Here is an 18012-nt window from a genome sequence, read left to right on the forward strand (position 1 = left end):
TAGCACTTGGAACGATGCTGCATATTAATTCAAAGCAAGCGAACGCTCATTGAATTACCCAGAACAGTAAATAGCTCTTTGTGGGGTGTGTAAATAATCCCAGGAAATTGGGAAAAGAGATTTTAAAACCTAATTTGCCTGGGCAGAGTAAAAATTTTACAGGAAATTAGTAGAAGAAGAGATTATCAATTAAATGGTTATCTGGATTGCCATGAGCTGGGTCAGGTATTTCTGATGAGGAGATGCAGCCCCAGACGGCACAGCACAAAGGCAGCACGGGGCCACACAGCCCCTCCGCTCCGCAGCGACCTCTCTTGCGTCGGGCGCAGGATGGGTCCCTGGCCGGGGAGGACAGGCAGCCCCAGCCCCAGGGCTCCCTGCCGCAGGGGAGCACAGCGCGAAGGCTGTGGTGAGGAAGCAGGTGATTCATAGATCGCTGTACTTTCCCCATGAAGACCAAACTCTAATGTCCCTCCAACCTGGTGGCTGAAGAACGGAGGCTTTAATAAATGCGCAAGGCTTCGGGGGTTTTTCCACAATTATTTTTTTTTTTTAATTCAGCTCCCTCATCACTGAGCTAATGCACTAATGGACACTTACCATTACCTAACTTCCGACCTAATGGGCACAGCAAATAAGTGAAAGGCTCATAAAATCAAATTTACTGAGCATCATTCCTTTTGCTGTCCATTAACTGAAACTATTTATTAGCTTAAACAGATACAGGGTATGGAGTTATATTCATCTTGTATTAATTCTGTTACATGGACATTTTAGGATCCCAGAAGCTCTAGCAATCGCAGGAAAGAAGGGAGGAGGGCTGCTTTGGTGGCACTCACCAGCGCACAGGCTGGCAGACAGAAGGGGCTGGCATTGCCAGCATTGCCACCGGCAGCAGCTGTCCCACCCCACCTTGGCCACAACAGCATCGTACCCCCATGCCGGTGCCTGTGGGACCGTGGGGCGTGTGATGAATACAGCCTTGGTCTCTACTCTAAACTCCCTGTCTTCCCTTCTTTTCCAGTACTCCTCCAGCAAATAACCTCCCCGCAGCTCATCCCTTCCCCCAGCTCACTATCTGGGAAGTGTCTGAGGATCCCCTGAATACTGCCATCCTCCTCCTCCTCCCTGTCCCTGAGACCCCCCCATGGTCTCAGCCACCGCGGAAGGGAAACCCTCTGGGCAGCCAGCGCCAGAGCTCATTCCCCACCCTCTGTGGGGTCCGACACTGAAAGCATTCGGAATAAACCCAATGGCTTTACTTTTGCAACCCAAACACTTTTGGTCCGACTGACTGCTGCCCTGCTGTTTGTGCTGCTCTTTGGCTACCGGGATGGGGATGCAGGCCACGCGGGGCAAGCACCCACCACGTGGGCCTGCAGCGATGCTGCTGAGCACAGAGTTGATGCACCAGGAGCAATTGGACTCACACGGACAGAGCTGGAGATCCATCTGTGTATATCTCTCTCTCTTTACATACATACATAGATCTATCGATCTGTCTATGGCAGGGTCTGGCATAATCTATGATGACAATATGCCGAAAGAGATTAGCACCAATGATGCCGTCTGTTTTCTATCAAAAGATAGAAGTTCAGTTTATGTTCTGGCATTCAGTTCTTTGTGGAAATATAAAGAGCATTTCAATTTAATCAGCTTTCTGAATAGCAAAGAACAATCTGCTGCCCTTAATGAATAATATCTGCTGCCATCAAGGCTGGCTTTAGGATTTCACTGTCTTCCATAAAGAACAGTTTTACTGGATTATCAATGAAAAGAACGGCTGTAACAAAAGATGGGTTGATAGCAATTTTTTTCTCTAAGCCTGGCAAATTCCCTTCATTGAGGCAATCACTTATAGGAAGTTCACATGCCTTTGCTAAATTCTTAAAGGAATCTTGGAGCTTCACCCTTGCGGCGGGCTGGGACTGGCTGTGCCTCTCACCTCTCCATCAGCCATGGTGAGCTCACGGGAGGCCCGAGGCAGCATCAAGGTGGGCTCTCCCCCCTTCCCTGCCCTGTGGGGTCCCAAGAAGCTGCCTTAATGGTTCACCCTGGAAATGGCACATAGTGACAGCAAAGCACAGGAAACTTTTCTTCACATGTGCTGCAAGGTCCAGCAAGACATAGATGGGACCACTGACTCCAGTCACCTGAATCATGGGCAAATGTATTTTAGAGAAAGACCGGAGAACATCCACTGGTGCGTCCCCAGGCCATAAAGCATCCCAGAGGCTCTCCAGCAAACGGTGAGCACCAGGGGAAAAGGCAAAACACTGTAAAAATGGTGCAGTGCTGTAGGAGGGATGCAGGAAAGTTCATGACTGGAGGGCCCTGAGCTGGAAAATAATTTGTTACATGAAAATACCCAGATTGTGCTGGAAGGCAGAGCACTTGCTCCCGACAGCAGTTCCTGGCACAGGGAGCAGTGCCCCAGGCAGCCCCAGCCCCATGCGCTGGGTGGTCGGTCTCCCTCTAGAAGAAACCCTCTGTCGCTCATCTGAGCAAGGCATGACAGAGCTCCAGTCAACCCACAGCTGCAATATTCCCGGGAACAGAAAAGTGCTGTTAACATTAATGATAGTGTCTGGTTTATAAATACCCAAAACAGAGATAGATTAGATGAACTTTGAAAACTTTCATATATATATTTTAAGACATCTTGCTTGCTAAGCTATTTTTTTTTCTTTTCTAAACTCCCAGGGCCCTAGTAAAGTCAGTCAATACACCATTACAATCATTTGGGGAACAGTAAAGCTTTGAAAAATAGCATTTGCACTGTGGATTTATAGAAACCATTTGAACTACAGTAAGCCTTGAAGATAACTCTGAAACATTTAGATTTCTCAATAATTTCTTGAGAATCATTAAAAGAAATGAAACCTCTGCACCCTGGTCAGACACAGGCTGCAAGGAGGAAAAAAGCCACCCATATTGTCCATACTTAATAAAGTATATATGGAACATCCCAAAACAACTGGCCTGCTCAGCAGAAGGGAGGCAGCTGGGATTCTCCCATTTCCATTTCTATAACGCTATCCGCTGACCGAGAAGCCTGCAGACCCGAAGAGAGCCGGCAGAGCTGGGGGCAGAGCCCGTCGCAGGGCAGGCAGCTCCTTGGTGCAGCCCCTCACCCTGCGCCTTTTGGGGCACTGCAGGTCCTGTGGGACCACCAGCACTGCCGCAGCCACCCCAAAACACAAGGAACCTCTTGTGACAGCTGGTGGTGGTTTCCTGCTTGAACTGGGTATTCAGTCCCCAAAAACTTTCCCCAAACCTCCCGTTCTCCTGTATAAAATCTGCCTCAGCCCCTCACAACTGAGCTGCCCTCCCCGCCAAAGGCAGGCTGCAGCCCGATGCTGGGGTAGGGGCACGCTGGCCGCAGCACCACACGTGTCTGCATGGCGCTGAGCCGGCACTGCCCGTGCCCGCTGGAGCCAAGGGCTCTCACACAGTACGAGGATTTAGTTTTTGCATTTCAAACTCCTGCTTCATAATGCCAATTTAATCATTACTATGGGCTCTGTAACATGACATCGGGGGATGACATTAATCTCTGTACAGGATGACGCTGGCTAGGGATCGGAGTCGTTCTGGTGTGGGATGCACTATAGGCTCCCTCCGTCCCCTTTCTCTTACCAGTCAGTCTATTTGACTATTTTCTAAAACAAAAATGAAAGCAGCAGCTCTCACTGCATCTGAGTAATGATATTTCAGGCTTAAAAACAGTGCTGTGCCCACAGTTCACAATGAATCAAATAGACTCTTTAATGTCCCCTGACCTACTTCTCGGATCCTTTATAGTATCTGCTTAAGATAAAACCCTTGCTAGGGATTAAAGCATTCACGGCAAATGTCCAAAGGTCAGGAAAGGCCACACTGGAACCACAAACTAGGAAAGCTGCTCTTGGCAATTTCAGTGTTGTATTTTATCTCCAGGACAAGAGCAAAAAGATCTTTGAAACTAGAAATTATCTTACACATCAGTGGGAAGCCAGAATCTCCCATGGAGGAGTGGTGGCCTTCAGAGCAGAACCCAGCCGCTAAACATACTTTTCTTCCTGCAAGTTGAGAAGGCGGCATCAACAGAAATTGGGACCCATTTTTTCTCTTAAATAATTTAATTTCCTTCAGTATTTATGCTGTAAACAGGAATTAAGTAGGAAAGGATTTGAAGCCATTAAAAAAGAAATGCCTGGTTTTCCAGCTATCAGCTGCAGCTTAATTTGCTCTGCAGCACAGGTGTGACACTGCAGTCAAGCAGCAAATGCATCAGTAATATTTTTTAAGTGCTCCCAGCCAGACAGCAGAGCCAGTTTGGTTTCAAAGGCCGCAGTGGTATCAGCCCTGCACAGCAGCACAGGGATCTGAAGCTCCTTTTCTGCTAGCAAGGGGTTTTTTTTCTGTCCTCACCATTTGGGGCCAAGCAGCTGATTGTAGCCTGTGACAGGCAGGTCCTGTCTCTGCCAAGTCCCAGGGAGCTTCCCAGCCGTGTTAGGGCAGCAGAGAGGCTGCAGCCACCCCTGCAGCCAGCATGTCCCCGGCTGGCAGGTGCTGGCATGTCTGTGCCTGCTCCTCGCCACCAGCCACCCCTCCATGTGCCATGCTGTCACCCTGCTCCAAGCTGGGGACCGTGCACCAGCCTCTGGAGAAGCCAACGAGGATGCACAGGTTGTTTTCACCTGTAAGATACTCTGTGCAACACATGAAAATGAATTCTGAACGAATTGCTGATGCTGGGCACCCAGCCAGGCTCCCTCCCGAAATACGCTCCATCCTAACAAGTCGAACAGGAAAGCAACACATGCACCAAAGCATCTTCCACGCAAGGAGCTCAAAGCTCGCTGTAAGCACCCATCAGCCAGATGCATGTCACCATCCCCAGGACAAAGCCTCAGTCAGAAATTCCCTCCAGGTCCCCAAAGACCACAACCACGAAGTGTGGTGGGAGCAGGGGGAGATGCCAACAGCCCCGCAGGGCATGGGGCCGCTCCACACTGAATCCAGCACAGAAAGCTGATGCCCACGGCTCCAGGATGCTGCCCCAAACCAGCCCCTGGAAGGCGAAGGTCTGCGCCTGGCTTGGATAAGGCACGCCAGGATGGTCAGCCTTATGAGGATGTATTTTGTAAAGGAGCAAGCCTGGGTTTCCCACTTTTCTCTGTACCAGGGACAAATACATTTCAGTTGAAATTATTATATTAAAGTGTACGCTTCTGGATGAATCACTGCTTACTGTTAAATGGCCACGAATTTACATCATTTAGCTATTCCGCATATCTTTCCCTTATCTAGGATCCCTTTTGCTGCTGTTCAGATCCCTGGGCCCCGAGTGGCTGGGGAACAAACTGACACCGAGTTCGGTCTCATGCTGAAACTACCTGTGCCGCTGCCCACCGCGGCGTCATGGGGCACTGCCGGACCCCGGCAGCTGCACCCACCTGAGCCCACTGGCCCCTAGCAGCTGCCAAAAACTGCCTGCGGATTCCAGGTACTGCCACGCTGCAGCTTGTTACTGGGGTTAATGATAGTTAAGTGACTAGCAAGGAGTACAATGCTAGTAGATTTTCAGTTAATTTAGCAGATTATGTCAGATGTACAGTCACAGGCTATTTGACATTCTCCTTCATTACCCTCAGTTATGAGGAACCGTACCGCTGCACGCCGCACTTCAGATACCATTCATCAATCCCCCATGACTTGCAGCCACGCCACTTTCTTTTCGCTGATGGCGAGAAGAGGAAAATTTCAATTGTTTCTGCTGCTTTCCAATGGAGCCTGGGCCAGGGCTCAGGAGCGCAGCAGGGTCAGGCTGCCAGAGCCTGCAGCGGTGCGGGAAGGGGTGGTTTGGAGCTGGCACTTTGCCCTTTGGGTTGATACTTGAACCAATGCCTGTTACTAGCGGGCACCAGGTGACTTGGGAAGACACCTTGCAGATGTGCTGAAAAATTGCTGTCCCAAATGCTTAGGGCCTTTGAGAATTTTAGTGTTTGTATTTCATGATTTTTGTCAGAGCTGGGTAATTATCTTAGAGTTCTACTTTAATCTTGCCTCCCCCTGGGACGCTGAATTCCTGTTCCAGCAGGGACAGGACTGTCAGTCTGAAGCCCCTGTACTGTCAGTGAAAGAGATGAAATTAAGTGTGTGATGTATGGCAAATTGTTCTTATATTTCAGAGGAATTTTCATTGTTTTGATTTGCTTATGTTCTTAAAGTGAAAAAGATTTCTTGTAAAAGAACTCCTCTGGAAAAGGGAAAATTTTGGTTATTTCAAAGGTTCTGTTTGAACAAAATTAATTTCACTTGAGCCTGACTTGTGAAAAGTGTTAGAAAACTGAAACATCTGGTTCTGAACATACCAAAGGGGACTGTTCCTTGAGCGCCCCGTAACCAGGTCTGCAAGCTGCAGCCTCCCCAAAGTGCTTTTTTCTTCCCAGTTCCCCGCACAACACATGTTTTGTTGGAAGTATATTGCCTCAAACACCCGCAGTTACAACAATGTCATTTTCCAGCGGAAAGGTTCTTGGCTGTAAGCACCCAAGCAGGCACCAGTCAAAATACCTGGGGTGGCTGCGTCCGCCATGCTGCTGTGGTGCAAAGCACTCCCGTGCGCACAGCCAGCACGGGTGCCAGCTGCAGGGGAAGCAGTAACGCCTGCCTCCGAACCGGCTGGCGGGGCTGCTGCCTTCCAACACTCTCCAAAGAACAGTCCCAACTAAAAGAAATGGTACGCACCACTGTCAGGCTGGGAGTAGAAGCAGAGCTGCAGGCAGCCGAGGAAAATGCGAGTGATTCCTGGTGCCCGTAATGCAGGCTCTGCCTGTCCCACGGTCCCCAGCACGGTGAGAAACCAGCCTGCGAGGCACTGAGTGGACCCCGTTTGCCCAAGAGCAGAGGCAGGGCAGCCAGGACGCCGGCTGCCTGGGTGTCTCTTCCCAGTGCAGGGTGGTGCGCGGGGGTCCTGGCACCCCACCCACAGGCACATACATCCCTCACATGGGGCACAAAATGCATGCACAAACTCTGTCACCTTTCAAAAGGCAGCACACGCTCCCCGTGGCGGACGGTACCCTTGCTGCTGCGGTGCAGCGATAGTTAAACGCTGTATTGCATGGGAAGCCAGCCCATCCCGATCAGGGCAAATCATCGCTTATTACTTATTTATGAGAGTTAATTTCATGTGCTGGCATTTAACACACCATATGGAGGAGAGGCTGCTGGAGCCAAGCTCCTAGCAGATTTCAGCCGCCTTTTTTTTGTTGTTGTTTTAAATACTGCTGAAACGTGACTGAAGCAAGGTTAACCGTATTGCTGCTTTTACTGAGAAAAATTACTTCTTGAAAACAGTCTAGCCGAAAACCCAAATCCTCACCTCTCAGCAGGCAGGTTTATACCACAAACGAAGCTGGTATGCCCTGGCAAGGGTACCAGATTACCCTGATACAGCAGGACTTTGCAAACAGACCAGTTTCATAAACACAGTTAAAAATAATTAGATGCTTGGATATGTACACCACAGTAATTTTAATAAACAGCACTTCCTCCTGCTATATGCTCACCTGATAGTAACTGATAGGGGAACAGTCTGATCTGCCATCAAAGCCTGCATGTTGCATACCGGGCACTTAGGTACCTGCTGCTCTGTCCTGTGCCACCACTGTCTGCAAGAAACCTTTCCTCAGCAATGTTTTCTGTTAAATTTGGAGTGTCTGTCCCTTCTGGGGAGCTCTCCGTAAGGGCACGGAGGCCCAGGTTTGACCAGAAACTCTTATTGTGTAAACAAAATTGGAACTGTGCACGTCAGTAGATCTGCATTGCTCCAGCCATCCAAGAAGCTGATCTCTCTGACATACATACATATAAAAATATGTATCTATTTTCAGTATTTCTCTTTTTCAGATGAGGGATTTCTCTAAAGATAGTGCTGAAATAGATTCACAGCAAGGTTGTGGCACTTCTGGTATTTACCGTGTGAGAATGACATTTATGATAATAAAAATGGAAGGAGTGTTGAACAGTAACGATAGCAATAACATTTCACCAGGGACAAAAAAAAATTCTGTAACGTAATGAAAGCAGAAATGGAGAAATGGCGAGAAGGGGACGGTTACAGCACGGGGAGCAGAGGAGCCTACGCTGTAGAGGTGGACTCGGAGAGCAACGGCTCTGCTTGGGCAGAATTAGTAAACAGCAGGAAAAGAGACAGGGCTGCCTCCTCGCTGGCTGGAACCGATGGGAACCTGAGGAACCTCCGAGCATGCCCTTCCAGGGTTCGAGGGGAGGGCCTGGCTCCCCGCCTTGGCATCCTTCTCCATCAAAGCACCAATTCCCACTCATTTTCCCCCAGTCTTCCAAAATCTCTTTTCTTCAGGAGATTTCCATGGCTAGTGAATCCTACCAAAACCCATTTGTTTCCTTCATTTATGAGACAGCCTTTGACTTATCTGCAAAGTGCTACGAACACTGTAGTATAAAACTGTTCTCATTGCAGTGGTAAATTAAAATTTAGTAGAAGATGCACAAAGCAGAATAAACTTTCAATTAAAATATAAACAGTGTTACTGAGAAAGAAAACTGGAGGGAGCTCCTAGGCTTCTTTGCATTAAAAATGCCTGAGATTTAATTTCACTGTGACATCTCCTTGGAATTACACTGCTAATTGATCAAATTTTGTCTGTCTGTTATTTAAACTTTCAATAAAACTTAGATTAATGGAAGGTGTAATCCTCCCGGGCAGAACAAATATTCCCATTGTTCATGTCAGGTATGGAATAGCAATGCCCCTACCAACAGTTTTCGCATTCAACCTGTGAACATGAAGTTAATCATAAAAGCGTAGCGATTCTTTAATTGCTTTTATGAAATTTTCTCAGTGTGTCATTTCTCCCTCCTGCTCTTCCCTGCCCCCAGTCCCCACTAAATACTCGTATAGATCTTTAAAAACATTTAGGTATAATTTTTAGGACTGACGTGCTTTGTTCATGATGCAAATAAAACACCAGCTTGCTCTGTCTGTGATGTCCCAGAAGGATGGGAGCATCCCCCCTCCCTGCCCGGACAGTCCTGGCGGAGGGAGCTTTCTCATCTACTAAAAAGTGAGGCAGCATCAGAATGATAAGCGATCTGCCTTGTGCAGAAAAAACATAATCAGTTATTTTTATTCCTCACCCCACCTTCCTCTTCAATTATGGAGTCAAAACTTGGGGCACCTGAAATCAGCCAGGTTGCACCCTCCTTTTCAGTCTCCTGTACGTGGTGCTGGCTCTCCAGCCCAAGTCAGATGGGACAGGGGGCAGCCCTAAACCGCAGAGCCTCTCTGGAAAGGCACCGAGCCTCCTCCTCCGCTCACTGCCCGGACAGCCACCAGCAACGCAGCAAGCGTGGGGAGTTGGGCTGAAACAAAATAACACCAGAACAGGGAAAGAGAAATTTTTGCTGAGTGGAGAGTCAAGGAAAATTTTCCAAGGGTAACATGCCGAGGGTCTGCCCTGCAACTCCAAGAGTGCAACCACAAACCTCTGGACACCTAAGCCTCTTTCTCCATGTCCACTCGGGACGGGGCTCACCAAAACCGCCCCAGGGTGGCAGGACAAGGGATGAGGTTTTGTGTCAACACAACAGCCCAGGTGATTTTGCAACACCAGTTTCCTGACTCAGCAACAACCTTATATGATCACAGAGTTGTTGAGGTTGGAACAGACCCTTAAGATCATCGAGTCCAACTGTTAACCCAGCAGTGCCAAGCCCACCACCAAACCATGTCCCTAAGCACCGTGTCAAAACATCTTTTAAATACCTCCAGGGACAGTGACTCTGCCACAGCTCTGGGCAGCCCTTTCAGTGAAGAAATCTTTCCTGACATCCAACCTAAACCTCCCCTGGCACAACTGGAAGCTGTTTCCTCTCACCCTTCGTGACCTTCTGGAGAGGATGTCCACTGCAGTAAAAACCTGACCCCATCTCTGGCACCAGCGTCAGGAGCCTGAGGCAGCAGGCAGGGGCATCCTGCTCTCCCCAGGGTGCCCAAGGAACCATTGTGCATCCCTCCAGCTTCTGGACTGGCCTGGGAGGTCCCCCAGAGTCACCTTAGGCTTTGTGGAAATTACTAATTAAGAGACTTCTAGCCACATAACACTTGGACACGGACATTTCACCAAGCATCCAGCTTCCACAGACATCCGCAGTAGCTGCAGCACTAAATGAGCCTTTGTTAGCAGAGGTGACCTCTGCTTCCAGCTTTTGAGGATCTGGGGATTTTCCTACACAGCGTGCATGCTAAGACTACATATTTTTTGATACTTCGGGGGTAAAACCACTTCTCTCTTTCAAGCTGAGTTTGAATAGATTACATAAAGCCTCTCAAAAATTCAGTATGTTTTCCAAATCAGTTATTTTAGTTTTCCATCTCAGTGAGGGCTAAAATCTCTCGCTTTTCTACAGGAAATGTTCGACAAGTCAAGGTGCTATCTGTGGGGTGAAACAGCGCTTGCTCCATAAAACCTAAATCCGTCTTGGATGAAGGACACGCTACATAGGTGGGACGACACAAATACTGTTTGCAAATACTAATATTAAGAGATTACAAAGAATTAGAGCCTGGTTTTCACCATTCTTTTTCTACTGGGAGAACAGTGTATCTGTACTAAACTGTCACAAGAGGAAAGAATCATGCAGTTATTTTTTTCATGATCTCTGCTTTTTCAGCAGATTTGCTATCTGCCAGACTAAGACCTTTTGTACCACACAGAATAAAGAACAAAGAAGGGCACTAACAAGAGGGAGGAAGAAATTTGGAATAAACACCTAGTTTATATTCCTTCAGTGGTACTGTTTGCTGTGCAGTGCTAAATTAACTCCTATTAATTCCTCGTGAAAACAAGCCTTAGAGAACAGCAAGGAACTTACAGTTTCTTCTCCTGAATTAATGTTGCATGGTAGCATTTTATTTTAAGAATAATTAAGGATAACTCAACAGTGGGGGAAAAAATGTCTTTTGATACATCTGAAGTATGTCAATGGTAGATGGCTGTTGCTTTACCTGTTGTGACTCCTATTTAAAATAAAGCCAAATATTTTCATAGCTGTAATTCATCTTTGCATTCTCCTAGGCCTGTACTGTGTTCATTGCAAATGCACTTCTGGGGGAGAAAAAGGAAAAATTCCGGTGTATTTGAAATAGGAATAAACGGGTGAAGTTCAGGCACTTTGCTCACACTGAGCAACACATTACTGGGAGCAGGGAGGTGGGACGAAGCGGCTGCCGGCGGTGCGAGCACAAAGGCATGGGCAGGCAGGACGTGCGGGCACAGACAGAGGGAGCGAGTGGCTGATGGTGTCCACAGCCAGCCCCGGGTGCCCCGCTGCCCGCAGGAAGCCCACGATGGCTTGGGACGGGTCCACCGGCAAACCCAGCCGAGCCGAACGTGCAGCCACACGAGCTCCAGCCCTCCGCTCTGGTGTGAGGGGCTCACTTCACACATCAGGCAAGTGTCTCCAAGACATTTTTTTCACTAGAATGGCTGGTTCTACTGTTTCTAAATCTGGCTTTTCTGGTATTGCTTAAAACTTAATCATATCCTCAGTGATTCATGCAGGAAGATGCTTAGCTAGATGCCTGCTGAATGGAAAATAACAGGGACACAAACACCCTATTATTTTCACTCCAGCATTTTCTGAACCAAATTACTGCTGTACCACTGGGAGATGATGCACCAGACCAGGCAACACACCTGGCATTTGCCACCACAATTCATCTTACACGGTAGATGCTTTGCTACTCACATTAGCAAGTGGCACTCTAAATCGTATGGTGGACAGGCAACAGAAAGAGGGATGCTGATCTGCAGGTCACACAACAGGTCCCTGGCCGTCCCTCTGACATGACAAAAGGCAGCAGTCCTTGGGCCCTGGGGAGCTCAATCCCAGACCACAGGCTGCAGCTCCGCTATGCACAGAGCCCCTGCCAACCTCCAGTTTGATCCGCCTAAGCTGAACCATATGGCACCATGCTTCTCCAACTGGCTGGGGCACAGCTCCATGTTGGGGCTTTGCAAAAATCTGCATAAATGATTTACACAGGTGAGAGGCACGCACTGTCCTCATTAAAGTATCAGTGTGGCTGGAAATGAAAAAGATTCATATCTGCGGCAGGAGGCTTTCAGGGATCAATATGTTCCAACATATGTTTTAATACTTCCTAGGTTCTCACACGTGTCTCATGAGATTTCTTTATTTATCTTTTTTTCCCAAGGTTATGAAGCCAACTGTTTTTGTATGTGCTCTGAAGCAGCGACCTGCTTCTCATAATAAATCTCTTCTACAGAAGAGGAAAAGCATGAAGCTGTGCTTCTTATTCCAATAGTCCATGATAAGATTATATTGTGCACAGAGCCTTAGCTGCTCCTGCTGTGTGCTACCGTATTTAAGTGCTAAGCACACAATCGGGTAGATTATTTTTCCAGGAAGGGGCTAACCACAATTTTGCTTGCTAGTACTTCTCTTGTACTTTCTCTTCCCTTTCTCTCTCCTCCTTTTTCCAGAGAACACTGTATTTTGATGTCTCTGTAACAAAGATCATACCAAAACTGATAGCTGAGTGGGCTGCACAGATTTGTATTTGGAGTGGAAAATGCTATCCTCTTCAGCGCTAGAGGTGGCAGAGTGCAACCCACGGAACAAGATTTGATAGGAAAGAAAAACAAAGGACAAGGGCACAAGCAAGTGTTGGAGCATGTGGGAGATGAAGACCAGCACTGGCTCTGTCAGCCAAGTGGCTGGCCCAGCACCACAGGCAGGCTGCTCTGCAATGTGGCTTTTGAGGTATGTGTTAGTAACTAATCTGACTTCTCATCAGATCAATTAATTAACAGAGAGTCCAAAGGTCCACTTGAAGTCACTACATGGCAGGATGCAGTGAGCAACCTCCCCTTCTCCATGCAGAATACAGGATGGAACAGCTCAGCAATGCACTTGGGGGACACGCTCCAGTGGGTCTCGCCTGCAGCACCCTGTGCTTGCAGCCGCTGCTCCACACCAAATTTGCACAAAGCCCCTACCCGGGGACACTTTGTTCTTCTCATTTGTTTGGCGGATATACTATCAGCTTTTTTTCTGAAGCAAATGGAGGTGGTGCAAAACTCACTGGCTAACACCTCCCACATTTCTGTGGTACTGCAGTCTACTTGTTAGAGTCTATCATTGTTGGGTGGGAAGGGAAGACAGAATGTTTTTCACACCCCGGTTTTATTAGCTGCATTAGTGTATGCTGCTCTTTTCTCTAGGCCCTTCTTTCCACCTCACAATAAAACTCTGCAGGACAGAAAAAAACTATTGCTGGGTTCAAACCTGTGATGAAAGGCCATTCTGCAAGAAATCATTGTATTCAAAAAAACGTACTACAGAGGTTAAAATAATAGGATAGAAACGAGAATTGCATGAAATCCAAAACCACCACCACAAAAAAAAAAAATAAGTATTTGCAGCCTCAAAACCCTACTTGAGACAGCCCAAACTATCCCAGTACTGTACTGGTAATGCTATGTATTTTTATTCATAATATCATTTAACTGCCTTCAATTAGTATTATAGGCCTGCTATTTTCTAAGCATATCTAACAGAGTAAATACAAGCTTCTTACAGCATAAAAGTGTACAAAAGCCAAAGGGCAGAAGGAATTACACACTGCTCTGGTCCCACTTCACACACCGGGAGGTGGAAACATCTTGGCTGTGCTCACTACGACACGTTCCTGCACCACTGCCTTTGCCACCTGTCGTAACCCAGGATGCTGTGATGTGTTTGGAAAGACTTGAATTTACATCTCCCAGCTACCCTACAACAGACTGCATAATTACAATTTGCAACCTAAAATTCACCCCAAAGTCTTTCTTGGATGAACGGTTCTGCATCCTCTGACGTGAACACCTTGGCCGCAGTAAATACTTCCATTGTGACCCAGAGGTCACACTTTTCTGCTGAATTGCATGGTTTGTGAAGCACGGTGAGTTGTTTTGGGTTAGAAAGGGAGCTTTGGAAGCGTCAGCTGCTGGGAGGGCTGACAGTCCGATTTCAATCCAACAGCAGAAAGCGTCTGCGAGAACCAAAACATCCAACAGGTGCCGAAACCTTGTTTCCCAAGCGTGAGATTCACAGCTTGACACAACAGCCTGCCAAGAGCAGCCCAGCCGGAGCATGCCCCCGGCAGCACAGCCTCTGCCCTTCGCTCGGAGGCTCTGTACAGCTCCCTGGCTTGACCCTGGTCATGCAGCCCAGGCTGGGCGAACCCAGCCATTAATGCCATTAATTAACCCCTTTACACCCACAGCAACCAAACAGATGGTAAATTGTGCTGCAGGAGTGACCGCAGCCCAGGTGGCAAGCAGGTCACTGCAGAAATGGCGAGCCAGAAGGGTCTTTGAGAAGTCTAGTCCCTCTCCGTCCCACAGAAGGGCCAACCATTCCCACTGTCACTGCTGGCAGAGGTCTGTCCAACCTGTTCTTAGAGACCTTTGAGGCTGGGACATGACCTGCAGAAGTAACCTCTGCTGGCAGTTCGCCAGCCGCCCTGCCAATGCCTGACCTGAACCTCTCTCACCACGGTCCAGGACCTCTGGTACCTCCTCTAGGCACAAGCGGGGAGCGCGCAGGGCAGGGATAGCTTCTGCTCTCAGACTCGCCGGGGCTGCCTCAGCCCACTCCTCCAAGGGACAAAGTCTTTCAGTCTTTCCTTATTGCCATGTTCTCTAGACAGACGCAACAGGTATTACAGGGCAGAAGTAAGGTGACTCCAACACCGACTGCCCTGGTGTTTCGTATAAAACCGTGGGTATTGCTGACTGACCCAGTCCTGGGGATTGGAAGGTGTCTGCTTTTGTTGAAAGCAGAAGCTGCAGATCGAGCTGAAGGACTGAGCGGCGCAGGGACTTGCTGCTCTGAGAAAGAGCAGCCCCACAACAGAGCTGATGAAGGAAACCACAACACACTGATCGCTGCCGTCACCACATTACGGCAAGGCATGGCAATGCCCCAGCCACAACGTCAGCACTTTGGCAAAGGCCCTGAACAGCAGCAAGTGCTGCTGGTTTGCTCTCCTCTTCTCTTACACAGGCTGCACCTTCCTTTTTCTCTCCCACTGCCCATCTTCATCCACTTAGGTATTATTGGACTTGGCAGTCCTGGGTTAACTGTTGGACTTGATGAACTTAAATATCTTTTCCAACCTAATCACAAATCATGAAATCATTTCTTTTTATGTTTTTCCAAAACAATTTCTTGTAAATCACCCACAGGGTTTGGGAAGAGCAGAGGAGAATGAGATGACCTTAGAGCCATCCTTACTTCTGCCACCGACCTGCTGACCAGTGCTGTGTGGCAGCACACAGGCCAGCACTAGGAAGGAACACTTCAAGGCTATGTTGTCTGTCTTTGTCATACAACTGATACAAACGTCTGCTAAACCCCCAGGCTAGTAACATCCTTGTGGCAATACTGCCAGATCTCAGAGCAAGCGTAAACCTCAGGCTCTTCAGATCTGCCTTTGGTCTCTACTGTTTGGTGGTGGAACGCGCTGCTGCTAGTCTGCTGTGCCTGCTCACGAGAGCTCATCTGAAACCGCCCCCCTCCAGCTTCCATCACACCAGACGGTGCTGACACACTGCTGCACACAGGAGAACCACTGCTACGAGCAAGCTCGATGCTGCTCAAGGTCCTCTCGATGTCATGGATGCATCCAGCAATCCCAGCTTTCGGGGCAAGCAGCATCAGAGCTGGTTCCCATGGCAGACGGGAAGGAGCCTAGCCGTGCCAAACCCTGTGGTGCGGGGTCCGCAGGTGCTCAGCAGACGAGCTAAGCAGTCATCACCAGTTCCTCCTTTTCACCCTTAACAAGGGGCTCCATCCTGAACTTTGCCTTTCTCTCATTTGCATAGCAAGTGATAACTGAATCTGATGTGATGACACAATAATTTTCACAGCTTGTGGGCCCTGGGAACAGGGACTTCTTTTTGGCCTTACTGCCTAAGAGACCATTCGAAAATAATTAAAAGATGGAACCTTTTATGTAGTTTATGATGCTTTGATCAAGGTTTTTTAATTAACCCATCTTGCTTTAAGCTACTGTGAGTTCATTTCACCCTCGTCGACAATATCATAATGGAATTGATTATAATACAGCAGAGAGCATGAGTAATGTGCGGCAGTGGTGGTCCCTGGCTGCACAGCATCCTTAACCCCTCAGCTGCCAGGCACTTTGTGACACGGGGATATTGGGCTGCTTGGGAGGGAGGTGCGGCACGCAGGGCACACTGCCTGGGACCCTGTCAGGCCACAGCTGGAGAGCCAGATAAGACATCCATCACCGCTCCTGCTGGTAGCGTAGGCCAGGGTGTTCATCAGTGAGTTAAGTGGGAAGCAGCGATGGGTGGACAGCCAGGACACATCTCAGCATGCCGCTGCCATCGGGAAGTGAAGTGTCAGGTTGAAATTAGTCAACCAGGTCTCTATAGTCAGAGAGACATGGGTCCTTCTAAAGGGTAATTTGCTCCATCAATCTGTACAGACATCTAACCATTCACACGGTATTAAGCCAGCGGGGAGGGAGATGTAAATGTCACCCAACTTTAAAGTTTGCTGCCTCTGCACTGCAAGAGAAGCTGCTCTAAAATTCACTCAGGGCAGGAGTGTGCAGTGGCAGGGGACTGAGGAAGATGGAGGACAACCACAATCTATGATGGTCCTGCCAGGACCAAGCTGGAGGCGTGTCAGAAAGGACCAGAAGGAGGAAAGGATTTAAAGCTCTCCTGTCTTCCACTGTCCTGCTGCCCCTACCAAAGGTTCCATCACAATAAACTTCTGCTCAAATTGCTAAACATTGGGGTATTTCCATTAGCCTCCCCACACTGGGCTCTGCCACCCCTCAAGGCTGTTCACAGACTTGAGCCTGACCATGCCTGATCAAGGGGGACCATGGATGCCCCAAGACTAGGGTGTGACTTGGCTCACTACTGATTTTCCCCAATGTAATGGCTTTATCTTGGAGTATTTGGTACTAACTAGTAGAAGCAGTAACACTAAGTCTCTTGGTGCTTCCACTCAAGGTCAAAATATCTAGTGAACGTGACATTGAACAAGAGCCTAAAGCAAATTTCGGCAAGTTAAGGGATTTACAGTATGCTGCGCCAACAGCTTTCCAAGAGGCTTTTTAAATAGGCTACCCTAATAGAGCCTACAAAGAGAGCAATCACGTTTGGGAAATGCTGAATCATTCCTGTTTTCATCTAAACAGCAAGAGACCACAGCCTATTTAGGCTGGATAAATCCATTCTTAGCTATTTCTTAAAACATGTGTTTTTAAAGCAAATTTAAGGTTCTATTTGATACCACTAGTTTAGGAGCAAGCTAATTTAGCCCAGGCTCTTGGAGTGAATGCTTCTCCCACCGTCGGCGTTTGACAGGACCAGTGGCAGCAGCAGGCTAATTTTATGGCTGTCACAAAGTCTTGGTGTGACCTTGGGCGATGCTCAGGACCTCATCCAGGGGTCACTAAGGAAACTGAAAGTCTCTGCTATGACTGATGGCTTTGTGCTAAACTTGCCCTTCCTACAGTCCTCAAAAAAGAAGCAGGACAGCCTTCTTCCATCCTCTTCTCATTTGTCTGGGCTAATAAAAAAAAAAAATCCCCCAAGTGAGAGATGGCAAATTCCTCAAGCAAGGCAGTAGCAGGCAGCATCTGGTGTGAATTTAGAGATCCATCCATACATTTGAGAGTTCTCTAGAACCTAAAGAATTCTAGTACTAAATTGGCACCCCTGCTCTTTGGTGCAGGTACCTAATTTATTACTTTCAACTAAGCTGGGATACCTATCCAGATTAAATGTTTGAGCATCTGTCCATCCTTTTAACATCATTGACAATGGTTGCTTACAGGAGCCGACAGAGATACCCATGTTTTAGACATTTTATGGTACTGTACATTGGTATAATCTCTTTTAAAACAAGAGAGTGATCAGTTGGTGC

Source organism: Falco punctatus (assembly GCF_963210335.1).
Source record: "Falco punctatus genome assembly, chromosome: 1".
Lineage (NCBI taxonomy): Eukaryota > Metazoa > Chordata > Aves > Falconiformes > Falconidae > Falco > Falco punctatus.